At 45.5% G+C, this 12,332-nt stretch overlaps 1 protein-coding gene across 10 annotated transcripts in view; it reads right to left on the minus strand.

Moving 5' to 3' along the window:
• ZMYM4 (zinc finger MYM-type containing 4) overlaps positions 1-12,332 on the minus strand; it is a 1,418,124-nt gene that overhangs the window by 760,293 nt on the left and 645,499 nt on the right. The gene's annotated exons all lie outside the window — the stretch shown is intronic.

Genomic DNA, 12,332 nt, shown 5'->3' on the forward strand with positions numbered 1-12,332 from the left:
AGAACTGCCTGCAAACAAAGGTAATTATGTGCAACTGAAGTGTAGCGCAAGGAACATATTTTGTGGCTGCAGAACTGAGTGTCGCCTCTCACAATGTCTCTCGGTCCAACAAAAACCCATTCCCCTTTCCAATAAACGCCTTAAACCTGGATGCGGAAACGAACAGAAGCTGTGCTGGTAGAAACAAAGTCCAACCAGTAGGGATAACTCCTAGCCTTTTTAGTATAGCCTCTGTACACCACTTTTATCCATGTCAAACTCCTACTTGGCTTATCACACACAATGCACCCCCAGAAGCTATTCATCATTTCCTAAATGTCCTGTCCCTTCCTAGGGTGACTGTGGAAGAGAAAGAAGAACTGTGAGCCCCTATTACAGCCAATGAAAGCCGGGGAACAATTAGAGAATTACTAAAAAACAAGACCCCTGATTCTGATTGTCTCCCCACTAAGTTCTACGCCACTTATGCTACTCGACTGGTCCCACAATTGGCATGTCTCTTTAAAGCCTCTTTGGAAGCTGGTGTATTACCTCCTACCACAACACAAGCATTGGTTACCACCCTATTAAAACCTAACAAACATCCCTCCGACATGTCCTCTTAAAGGCCTCTTTTTATTCTTAATACTGAAAACAAAATCCTCAGTAAAATACTGGATTGCCGCTTGCTTCCTCTACTTCTCAAACTACTGCACAGTGATCAATGCAGCTTCGTCCCCATTTGCAATATCGCTCTTAATATTCCCTGACTGCACCACATTATGGATGCTGTACGTGGGCAACTTCACTGGGCAGGTTGCATTTTATTGGTCTTAAGACAAGCACTTAATACATTAAGCTAGGATTGTATGATTGCTGTCAAACAATATGGAATCCGTTCTGCATATATTTGTGGGTAAAGTTGCTCTATACTGGTCCTACCACACGAGCCAGGCCAACAAATGTTAGTACCCTATTTGATACAGCGAGGGACACTACAGGTCTGCCCTCTTGTCACCGCTTCTGTTTTTCCTAGCTCTAAAGCCCTTAGCATACGATTGAGTCAAGATGCCCAAGGATGGGCAGTGGCTAGGCATTTCTGTGTTTGTACATCCCTACCTGGCCTCCAAATTAATGAGAATAAATCCTACGTATTTTCCTTTGAAGACCCTTACAACCGCCCATCATTGCCGTACAGGGAAAGGTCTCTTCAGGTGACACCCGAGAGATAATAATTAGGGGTCCAAATTTACTGAGATGCACTTGATGGGTTACAAGGTAACCTCCTTAAAATGATCACAACACCCAAGCCGCAAATGAACTTCTCGATTGCCTTGCCATTATCAGTAGCAGGCAGATTGGCCTAAGCTAAAATGGTCAGGTTTCCCCATTTACTTCACCACTTTGCAAATCCTCGGGTACTTATCCCTGCTTGGATTTTTCCAATGTTGAACACTCTTGTAAATGATTTAATCTGAGATAGCAGCGGCTATAGGGTTGCCCTCCCTAAACTCCAACACCCCCCTCTGACAAAGGAGGATTGGGTTCTCCCGATTTCAACTCTTACTCTATTGTAAGTACTGCAATGGCTTTCCTACTGGCTAGCCAGCCGCAATCTGCCTGAGATAGACTACACCGTCGTCAAACTTAAGCAAGGTAAGCTACACGGTATGCTGTGCCCTGGCTCCCCCTTTTCTTACGGATGGCCCCCTGTTGACCTCTGCTATTGGTACATGGCCTTGCGCTACAGCTCCCCACAAGTGCCTTATGCTCCAAATATACCACTGATGGGCCTAACAACAGCCTCTGGGACTATCATGGCACAGACTGCGGACTTGGACACAATGCGGAGTAGAAACAGTCGGCAAGCTTTTCGCATACAGTACCCCACTGAATCACCCATGACTTCACTCACACACACACATACAGCCTACCAGACACCATTTTAAACCCACAACAGCATTAGTCTGTTTACAAGGCACCACTGGGCACCTGGAGGAGCCGAACCCGCTCCACACAAACAACTCCAAGCAATACACAAGATGAGGCATAGGCGTCATTTAGTTCATTAGCTCTATCGGGGCATTCGAGCACACCTGCATTTCCTTTTGACTTTGAGGGCTAAATGGGAAGAGGACCTAGGACGGAATCTACATGACAGAGTGGAAATTCCTGACAAGAGTATCTCTGGAAGATTTCTCGAAACTTCCAATTTAAATGTATACAATTTTCTATTTTACCGTGAGCTTACCTCACCCCACCCCACACGGACTGCACACCATGATCCCAACTACTCCTTCGACCTACCCGCGATGTTTAACATTAGACTTCGACCTATTATACATGTTTTGGGCCTGCTAATATTGACCCCGTAGTCGGGGAGAATTACTGCTATTCTCTCACACCTCTCAGAGCTGAACTATTGACACACACTGGAATGCTGTAGTCTTGATCTCTTTCCTAAACCCAAAAGCACTAGAGTTAACATTGCGTTTTGTCAAATCAGCACTACTATTGGCTAGGAGCCTTCTAACGAAACACTGGAAATGCCATTCAGTGCCTTTAGTTTCCTAGTGGCAGGAAAAGGAGAGAAATGGGGCCTGGCTGAGTGTGGTACACTAGACTGTGAGAAATACCGGGGCTTAAGAAAAAGGCCCACAGCAATGGAATGGAATGCCATGTTGGAATCCTTTAAAACCCTAAAAACTGTGGATTCCTCGAATGGCTTAATCCAGCCCGCTGTGGATAATCTTCACAGAATGCCTTAGAAGACTATCGAACTATACATACATGCACACGCGTCACATAGCGCCTAGGCCAAGCCAGGGTCTCTATAGCATAATATTGCTGCAACAGCTTCTGACCACTTTACTAAGGTTTGTGCTAGTACAATGACACTAAATTGACAACTATAAGAACTTGATGCACTTGTTTTGAAAGTGAGATGTCTAGTGTAAGGTGGGTGGGAGCTGGTTTAATTGTTCAGGTTGAAGAATCTATTGCATTATAATTTCTTCATGCAAACTTGACCAGTATAATGGTTTTGTTGCATGTGATACTATGTAAACTATTATAGTTTACAGATCTGTACAAAATGACGGCAATATGAATGTCTTAAAGGAAAATGCAATAAACGTGTGTAAAAAAAACAAAAATCAGCCCTAATGCAACAACTTCATCTGAATGTCTGTACTGAACGTAAGAGTCCCATCAATCACAGAATTTCTGGATCAGGAAAACTCACCCACTCTTGTGGCATGCTTCATCATGGGTAACTTTACCACATCATGGTAAGTGAGTACTAATGAGACAGATTGGGTCTCCAGGATGAGGGTGGTCTTAATAAATGTTTAAAGTGCAGGAATCCACAATAATAAAATTATCTTAGAGTTAAAACCAAAGACATATTTACTAAGCAAGTACCTAAGGAAAGGTTAAAAAATAGAAGTGTGAGGAAGTGGGGTGTCTTTGGTTCAATGACTCCTGCATCCACTACCCTGTGCCAACATATTTCTGCCATCTGAAATGCCCACACGGGTCAAAGGTCTTTTTCAGGGTCGTATTAGATTCACATCTGCTCATCACTTGCATTCATGCAAACAGGGCCCTAATTGGGGATTACACCCATACCTTATTTGGTTGAAGCTAGTAAATCACACAACCTATAGATAACATTACGTGAACACAGGTAAATTATGATTGTAAGTGCTGAAGTGCGCAAAAAAATAATCTAAAATGATTACAACATACATGGGAGTAAATAGATATACATTCTCACCAGCACTCAACCTATGCTGAGGGTCAAAATAACTTCATGGTCACAACAAGGAAGGCAGATGCTGTAGTTACTCTCTTCTGTGTCAAAGATAATATTTAGGCGTACTTTTGACAAGACATCAGTTTTACACTTGTCCATCCATGATCATTCTTCCTTACAGGCATATCACACAAACCCATTGTTTGTGAATGTAACTCAGGCTATGTAGCAAAAATGAGTGTTTTCTAATAAGTTAGTATAGTACTCAAACAACAGTACGGACTGTATTTGAGCAATTCTAGCATACACGTAAATAAACAAGATTAGGTAGGTTCACTACCACTTTTCGCCCCATTTTGACCAGTTACTCGTGTAATGACAGATACACTGAACAAGGCTAATTAGAACTCAATGCATATGCTGTGACAATTAATATGGCATATGTATATTTGGCTTACACCCACTTGGCATAGACTAACATACTTCTAAGTCACTAACATTTGGTACCAGGGGTAACCAGGGCCTTTTTAAGTTGGAGTGTCCCCCAGGGACTGCAGTACTTCTTGTGCCACCATGAGTGGGACCTGTAAAACATGGCTACCAGTGTCACTGTAGACTGGAAGGGCAGTTTTAAACTGCTAACTCGACTTTGCCATTTAAAGTAATGGCAAAGTCTAGTCCTCCTTTTTAGGTCGAGCCTGGCAACACACATGCACTGATCTGAGAGGCATGCGGAGTTCAGTATGTGGGGTTTCAGTTCACCCCTCGCTGCCGATTTGTTTACGTGAGCGTCGTTACAAAAAGCTTGCTGATTGGTATATTAACTTTATTTTTCCTATCCTTCTGCTGTGTCACTCCTCCCCTGGCGTACTGCCTATTACTGGTATCCTCTCTTAGGAGTGTTTTGGAGCTTCCCAAAACAAACCTACTGCAGAAGTACTAGGAAAACAGTCGGCAGAGTTGAAAATCTGCTTCACCCTGACTATCTCTAAATCTGTGCAAAGCAGTCAGTAGGCAGGGCCGAATAGACACGAGCCATCAAAAGGCCTATCAATCAAGGTGGCCTGAAAAGGTCATAGCCCTACCTACAGAATTTATAGTGTTCATACCACAACAAATAATTAGTTTAGGCACTTGTTGGCCATCTCGTACCAATGGGACAAGATAGTTTAGGGTCTCTTCCAGAAGGGAGGGAAGCAGGTGCTCCAATGATTCCCACAAAGCATGGGAAAAGCGTCCAAGGACACAAGTTTTGAGGGATCACAGTGCAGAACTGGTAGAGGCGAAATATGCCTGCTACAGGAGTCAAATTTTATGGCCTCTCTTTCTGGAGGGATAGCAGGGAGCGTATCAACCTTTTGGGCGGCCAAGGCATGCTAAACCATAAAACTATGATGAGTTGTATATCTAACGTTGGATATTCAGCGGCCAGGCAGCGTCTGAGAAACAGAGCGATCCACAGGGGTCCCTGTTTCGGGCTTAGCCCAAGCCCCACACAGAATATCAAAAGAGCCTCACTATTAGGAAGCACCAGCTCTGTCCCTGATTGGCCTTGATACAGGACGCCAAGTAAAGGATCTGGCGTAATATCCACAGAAGGAAGTGTCACATCCGAAACGATAAATTTGCCTGAGTAGATCCACTAGAGAGCTTGCCTCTGTTGTCAAAAGGGGACTGGACGCCCGACTCCGGAGAAGACTCCAAGCCACTGGCTAGACTCCACTGGAGTTTGACCCGAGCCCTCTAAGGGTTGGTGAAACTTCAAACCCTCTCCATCACTTCCATCACCGTATTCCTCAGAAAGAAAAACAAGAGATGGCTTCTGAGACAGCCTGCTCCACCGATATCGCATCAGGTGATGTCTCGGCGTCGCAGAGGGGAAGTGGAGGGGAGGCTAGCGACACAGATGGCGCCATCTTCGAAGTCAGCAGGCCAGATCTCGATGCCATTTCCGGAGTAGGTCAACCAGACCGAGACGCCGAAGGAAAAAGCTTGAAGGGCATTTGCACTGGCGGCGACACGGATTTAGATTCCAGAAACCAAACTGAAGCGAAGGGCAAACCTGCCAAGGTGGGCACAGTCACGGCCTTGTGCACCTCCTTGGGAACAGAGGGCGCTCAAGGGGAAGGTGAAAATTTGAAAATACTATCAAGAGAGTTGTAATACTCTCATCTGGGTCAGAGATGCCCCAGCTCCAGGGTAGGCTGTAAGGCACGGGATACTTGTGCACAGACTCTTCAGCCAAAGATCAGGGGCAGGCCTTATGTGGCGAAGTCGGTCGACGCTGCGACTTCCATCACCTGCGTGGACTTACCTCAGGATGTCAATGGAAAGAGACACCCACGGAACCGGCGCCTGGGTCAGACCCGTGGCCAGTCCGTGGAGCGAGAAAGTGGAGTGTGGTCGATGGGTCGTCTTGGAAGACTACGACATCTGTGTCGTTGGAAGCTTCATCTATTGTTCCTTCAGCTTTATCAAAGCTGGCAACACAAGTCGCACTCCTTAGTCATGGTGCTCCCCTAGGCACAACAAATAAAGTGAAGGTCCATGGAAGACATTTGTCGTCCACTGGATATACAAGGCTTAAACCCAAGCCCATATGTTGATTTTAAAGGTGCACTTTCATTCAACGAAACAGTCGGTGTAGGCCAAAAACAACCTGAGGAATTGCTGATCGGATCAGAGTTATAAGCACAGAAAAGAAAAACTGACATCAGTGCATCAGGGAACGGCTTATGTGGACTTAGTCAACTTCATATTCGGAGGACGACGTAGTTGCGGAGTCGCTCAGGATCCTCTGTTGACGTACAGAAGTACTGCTGTAAAAAGTTCTGGATCCAGTATGGTACCTGAGGATAATTCCAAGGTAAGGAATCTGCAAATAAATATGTCGATCAGATGAAGCCGTCGTCGATGGAAATGCATGCACTGTCGTCGACAAAATGGGCGCCAAACGTCTAGTCAGTGTCATTCTAAAGGTGGTCACCATTGTCGCTGACTAGATGGTCGTTGAGGCACTGGAGGACTTAGTTTTGGGCCTTGTCGTCGACGCATCTGTGAAGGAGTTTGAAGAGCAAACTCCATGTTTCACAGGAAGAGTTATAGACTCAAATATAGAAGTTCCTGAGGAGATTTTTTTCATGTTTCTCTTTATTTGAACTGTCCTTTCGCAACTCGTAATGAGACTTTAAAGACTTCCTGGGAGCATCTTGTGCATCTTGCTTCTTTAACCTCTCCCTTTTTTGTGACCTTATGCGATAGTTGTTCTATTTGCTTTTGGAAGCCATAAGAGCAGCCTTCCCTCTCTATCTTTTAATGTTTTAGTAGAGGAAGTGCAACAGATTTTACAGTCTGTCACCTTATGACAAGGGTAAAGGTAATAAACACAATCCTTGTGGGGATCCTTACGAAGACGTTTCCTCCCACAACTGCCAAAGGGTCTAAGGAGCCATTTTTTAGGTGTTTCAGAAATGGTAGTAATAATAAAGTTTTATAATACCAGTTGGTGGAAAACGGAGCAGAGCTCAGGGAGACTCCCTTCACACGAAGAGTGGTGGAACATCTGAGGAAACAGCATCTTTTTGGAGTATTCAAACTCTCTCTGCATGAGGTTGAGTTCGCCCTGGTAGTTCTATCTCACCAGGATGGGATGAGGTTGCCTATGAACTATGCCACAACTTGTGGATGAGACTTCCTCATCCAATCTAACGTGCACTCAAGGATTTGGATATATCCTTGCAATTCCAAGTATGTGTTTTGTCAGTTGAGGTCCAATTAAGTGACCCGCTACCATAGGCCAAACACTTTATATGTGTTTACCATGATTCTTGAGGAGGGCATGGGGTAGCGAACCTCTACCTCTCTCCTTGTATTATGTATTACTCTGCAAGACTCCAAAGCTACTGGCACAAAGGACCACGTGTTCGTTTTGCTCAAAATGTTAGTTCAGTATTGCATCTGGGACTAGGGGGACATCATCGTGGAGATCCTGGCATTGTGCCCAGATGACATATCCAGTGTTGCGCACAACCGACCAACTTTGAATTTTTGTAACTCCAATGTGTGGGTAATTTTTCAAATACGTACCATTCGAATAGTTTCTCAGGATAGCTCCTGTCTGCGAAGTTTATGGTAAAAGTCTTTTTATATCCGATTGTGCTTCTGTACTCATTTATGCATATCGAACTTACATTCTGTCTTGCCATTGTACTTTTAATGCAAGGGCACTGAGTTGCGCATATTACATTGGTTGAGTTACAACTGGTATGACTTTTTAGAACACACAGGGCTGTTAAACCTGGGTCAAGTTACACAGCTTTTTTGTGATGGGACAGACGTATCTTCTACAAGGAATATGACCAAAACCTGGATAGAGGTTATAGAGGTTCCACAGTGGATGATCTATACTGTTCTTTTATTCTTTTGGGGATCATATGTATGATATTATCCCGAAGAATCAGCCTTATTTTGAATGAAAACAAATGGACCATGGCTTTTTAAAAAACGCGATGTTAACATCTTCCAGTTTTAGTTAACTATTTTTTTAACAAGGTCAGAACAGGGGTCTGCATGTGGTTAAGCATTTTGGTTTGTCTCTTGGGTTCTTATCCAAGGTATTTTTGGAGTTTCACAATGGTAGTTGACAGCTTTTTTTGCTTTATTGAAAACTTAGATGTGGTACTCCTTATCCAAGAGTTTGTTCATTAGTTTGCTGCCCTGTTTTTTTAAATCCACCTTATCCGTGTCTACGAAACAGGCGCACAGGTATATTTGTCAAAATGTAATAAGATGTTACAGTCCGTGGGTTTATATTCACTTCATATTTTATGATATCTTCTCATCCATTTAGCATGTTTTTATAATATCAAGGGGCCAGCAGTTCCCTGAAATAAGTTCAGAAAAAAACAAACATGCACTGACAAAAGGCTGACAGCCAGTGCTAGACTAAACAGCTTTGACTTCGCACATTAAATTATAGCTGCAATCAACAGATGAGCAGACCTTAAACTATACAGTGAATGGATAGCAGAAATTGACCAGCATCAATCCTAGCCACCTCAGCTACGGAAGCCTTTCTTAACCTAACATGCTCATCACTATCTTATCGCAGATCAAACATAGCTCTTAGTACAGTGATACAATTATTTTCCTCAGATGTCAAGCTATGGAAAACAATATCAGAACCAACAGAGCCACATTAAAAACTATGGTCTTGTTGTGAGAAAGTGGCTCTGTATATACTGTTCCTTAATAGGTACAGGGTGTACAGAGTCTACAGACCCCAAGGGTTTAACAGAGGTTAAAGTTAGATATAACCTTACTCTCCAAAGTGATAGCCTGGTCGAGCAGTAAGGCAGTATCAGAGGACGTGTAAAGCATTTGTTGTACGCACTCAGTCAGCAAATAGTGCCACACACAATAACCGAACTCTAGGCCAATGGTTTCTATATAAAAAATATATGCTAGTTTTATTTTAGAACCAACACTTGGAATTAAAATATACTCTCGACAGGAGATGTTTCATAAAAATACTTTTGTATATGCAATAGACTTTTTAGTAAACAATTACAAGTAGTTGCAGTAGGCAACTTTATTTCTAAACACAATACATTGAGCTCAATGATAAATTCAAATTATATGCAACAGATTACTTTTTAGATTACTTTGGTAATTCCAGGCCTGGATCCTAGATCCAGGCCTGGGTCAGTTGTCAGAATCAGCTGTTGAAAGTCGACTTTGGTACTGTAATGATTTTTAACTAATATTTAGCTATTTCAAAAGTTAGCACTTAGAAAATATTTCAGAGCAAACAATCAATGATTCCCTATGGAAGGAAATGTAGGTTACAGGTACAGTAGGTTATCGTTGCTTTTGTAATCCAGTACTGGGTGTCTAGACTCAGCACTGGGACCTTTATCCAAAACAGGTAAGTAATTACGTTTTCAGATGTTATATGATTTTTGATGAATATTTAGAAATTGCAGAAATCAACACTTAGAAGAAATTTCACAGAAAAGCAGTCAATGGTTTCCTATGGAAGAAAAATGAGTTAAAGGTAAGTATAGTTGTGGGTACTGTTCAGAGTCAGTGCTGGGCACCAAGATCCAGCACTGGGAGCTCACCTAAGAGCAGGTGAGTAAATTCGTTTTTGTCACTCTGCTGATTTTTGGTGATTTGAAGATTTGAAAAGTCCACACTTAAAAGAAATTTCAGGAAAAAGCCAGCCAATGTTACCCTATGAGGAAAATGAAGTTTGCGGTTTCAGGGTAAGTACTCGACTGGCGATGTTGAGGTTCTGGGCACAGACTCAGGGGTCTCCCAGGGTCAGGTAGGTATAGTTGTTTCACCCTCAGCGGCTCTAGGGCGGCCGGGTGCAGAGAGAGTTAGGCCCAATGTTATCCTATGAGGGATAGGGGGGCCAGGGTTGGTGGCTGCTGTCGGGCAAGCCACGCGGCTGTGGGAGCTGGGCTCCTGGTCACTTACTCAGGGCAAGTGGGGAAGTAGGTAAGTGTAGAGTTTTCACTGCCAGGGCCACTCGGGCGGCTGGGTGCAGGGTGCTTTTGAGCCGTCGGGCGCTCAATTGATTTCTATGGGAAATCTCCGGTTTGGAAAAAAGACTGCAGGCTCGGGGACGAGGACTCTTCAGGTGCCACCACCACTTCGAGGGTTAAGTTGGGTAGTTGGAGGATAGGTAGGTACCCCGGGATTGGGCACAGAGGGCCGTGGGGCGCCGGGTGCAGGGGTGCCTTTTGATGTCGGAAATCTTACCCTCTTGTTGATCGCGGTTGGGGTGGCACTCTGTTCTGAGGCTGCAGGCTTTTTCAGGATAGTCGAGGGCGGTCCTTGGGTGCCGGACTCGGGTTCACAGTCGCCGTGGGGTCGTCCTCGTGGGTTTAGTTCACTCCGGCACCGGCCAGACTTGGCGGGTGCAGAGTGGGCTGGGATCGCGGTTCCGGGCTGCTGCCAGGGGTGAAAGGTAGGTTCTGAGTAGAGCCTCTACTCATGGGAGTCCCAGGGGATCAGAGTTCAAAGGTAGCCAGGTCCTCCGGGGTTTCTGAGGTTGCTGGCCACAAGAGATGCCGGGTTTGGAGCAGGAGCAAGTCCAAGGTCGACAGGCCGGTAGGGCTGGGGCCAAAGCAGTTGGTGTCTCCCTCTCCTTTGCAGCTGCAGGGCAGGTCTTCTTTTCTTCTCGCTCTTCTTGTAGTTTCGGAATCTGGGGAAGGAAGGTTCAGGGTGCCCCTAAATACTAGATTTAGGAGCGTTACAGGTAGGTGAAGGCCAGGGACCAATGGGTCCTTATCCTGGGGTGGGTACACCCCCTATCCTGCCTCTCTCCTGTGGGAGGGGGGCAGTAGCCTAATCCTGATAGGGTAGGGCCTCCGATCTTCAAGATGGCGAGAGCCCGGAGATGTGCTTCACCTCGCCTCCCCCAGCTGAGGGGTGGGGTGGGCCGCTGGCACATCCCCTGTCTTGTATGGGGTTTCCGGCCAAGCTTCCCGCCAGAGTGGGGGGTTGCAGTGGCCTGGGGAAACTCCTAGAGGCGGCAGGCCTTTGAAGCTTCCCTTTGCTCATCCTGGGGGAGGAGATTTATCACCTCACCCAGGATGTGCATTGTTGCGGGCCCGGGAGAGCAGGGGCTCTCCCACCCAGGGGTCCAGCAACGTGTCTGCTGTGTGGCAGCCTGGGCAGCCTCAGAGCAGACGTGGATTGTAGGTTAGTTGTAAGGGGGCATCTCTAAGATGCCCTCTGGGGTGCTTGGTACATTAAATCCCACACTGGCATCAGTGTGGGTTTAATGTGCTGAGAAGTTCGATACCAAACTTCCCAGTCTTCAGTGTTGCCATTATGGTGCTGTGGAGCTCGTGTTTGACGAGCTCCCAGCACCATGTACTCTTAAATGGCAGCACTGCACTTACAGTGCCCGGGAATGGACCTGGGTACTGTAGGGGCACAGGGCTCCTGCTCCTGTGCCCACACCATGGGCATAAGGCACCCAGCCAGAGGGGTGACTGACATATGCCTTGGCAGTGTAGGTGATGGGCATGGCACACAGAGATGTGTGCCATGTCGACTCTTCATTTTGTCCTGCACCCAGACACTCCGCCTGCAAAGGCAGTGTGTGTGTGTAAGGGTACAGGGCCTCTAAGGGTGGCACAATGAGTGCTGCAGCCCTTAGGGGCCTTCCCTGGTCACAAGGCCCTGGGTACCTAGGGTACCATTTACCAGGGGCTGACATGTGGCCAGGGTTTGCCAATTGGGAATTTGCGTGTTTTAAGGAAGGAACATAGGCCCTGGGCACCTGATTGGCAGGAGTCCAGGGTACACTCAGTCAAAGTACAGTCAGCAATTTAGCAAAAAGTGGGGGCATACCATGCAAGAAAGATGGCACTTTCTCACACCTGTCAAAGCAAACTGTACATTATACCTACGTATGCGTTCATTTACTTCACTGACTAGCAGTAGCATTACCTTGATCCCATTTCATTTAACAACCTGCAAACAATCACAGGCTAGTAAGAAATGTCAGGGTTTATTGAAGAAAAAAAAAAATCTTTTAGCGACTGGAACAGCAAGAATGGGTCTTCTTTATCTGGTT

Source organism: Triturus cristatus, chromosome 3_2, assembly GCF_964204655.1.
Source record: "Triturus cristatus chromosome 3_2, aTriCri1.1, whole genome shotgun sequence".
Classification (NCBI taxonomy): Eukaryota; Metazoa; Chordata; class Amphibia; order Caudata; family Salamandridae; genus Triturus; species Triturus cristatus.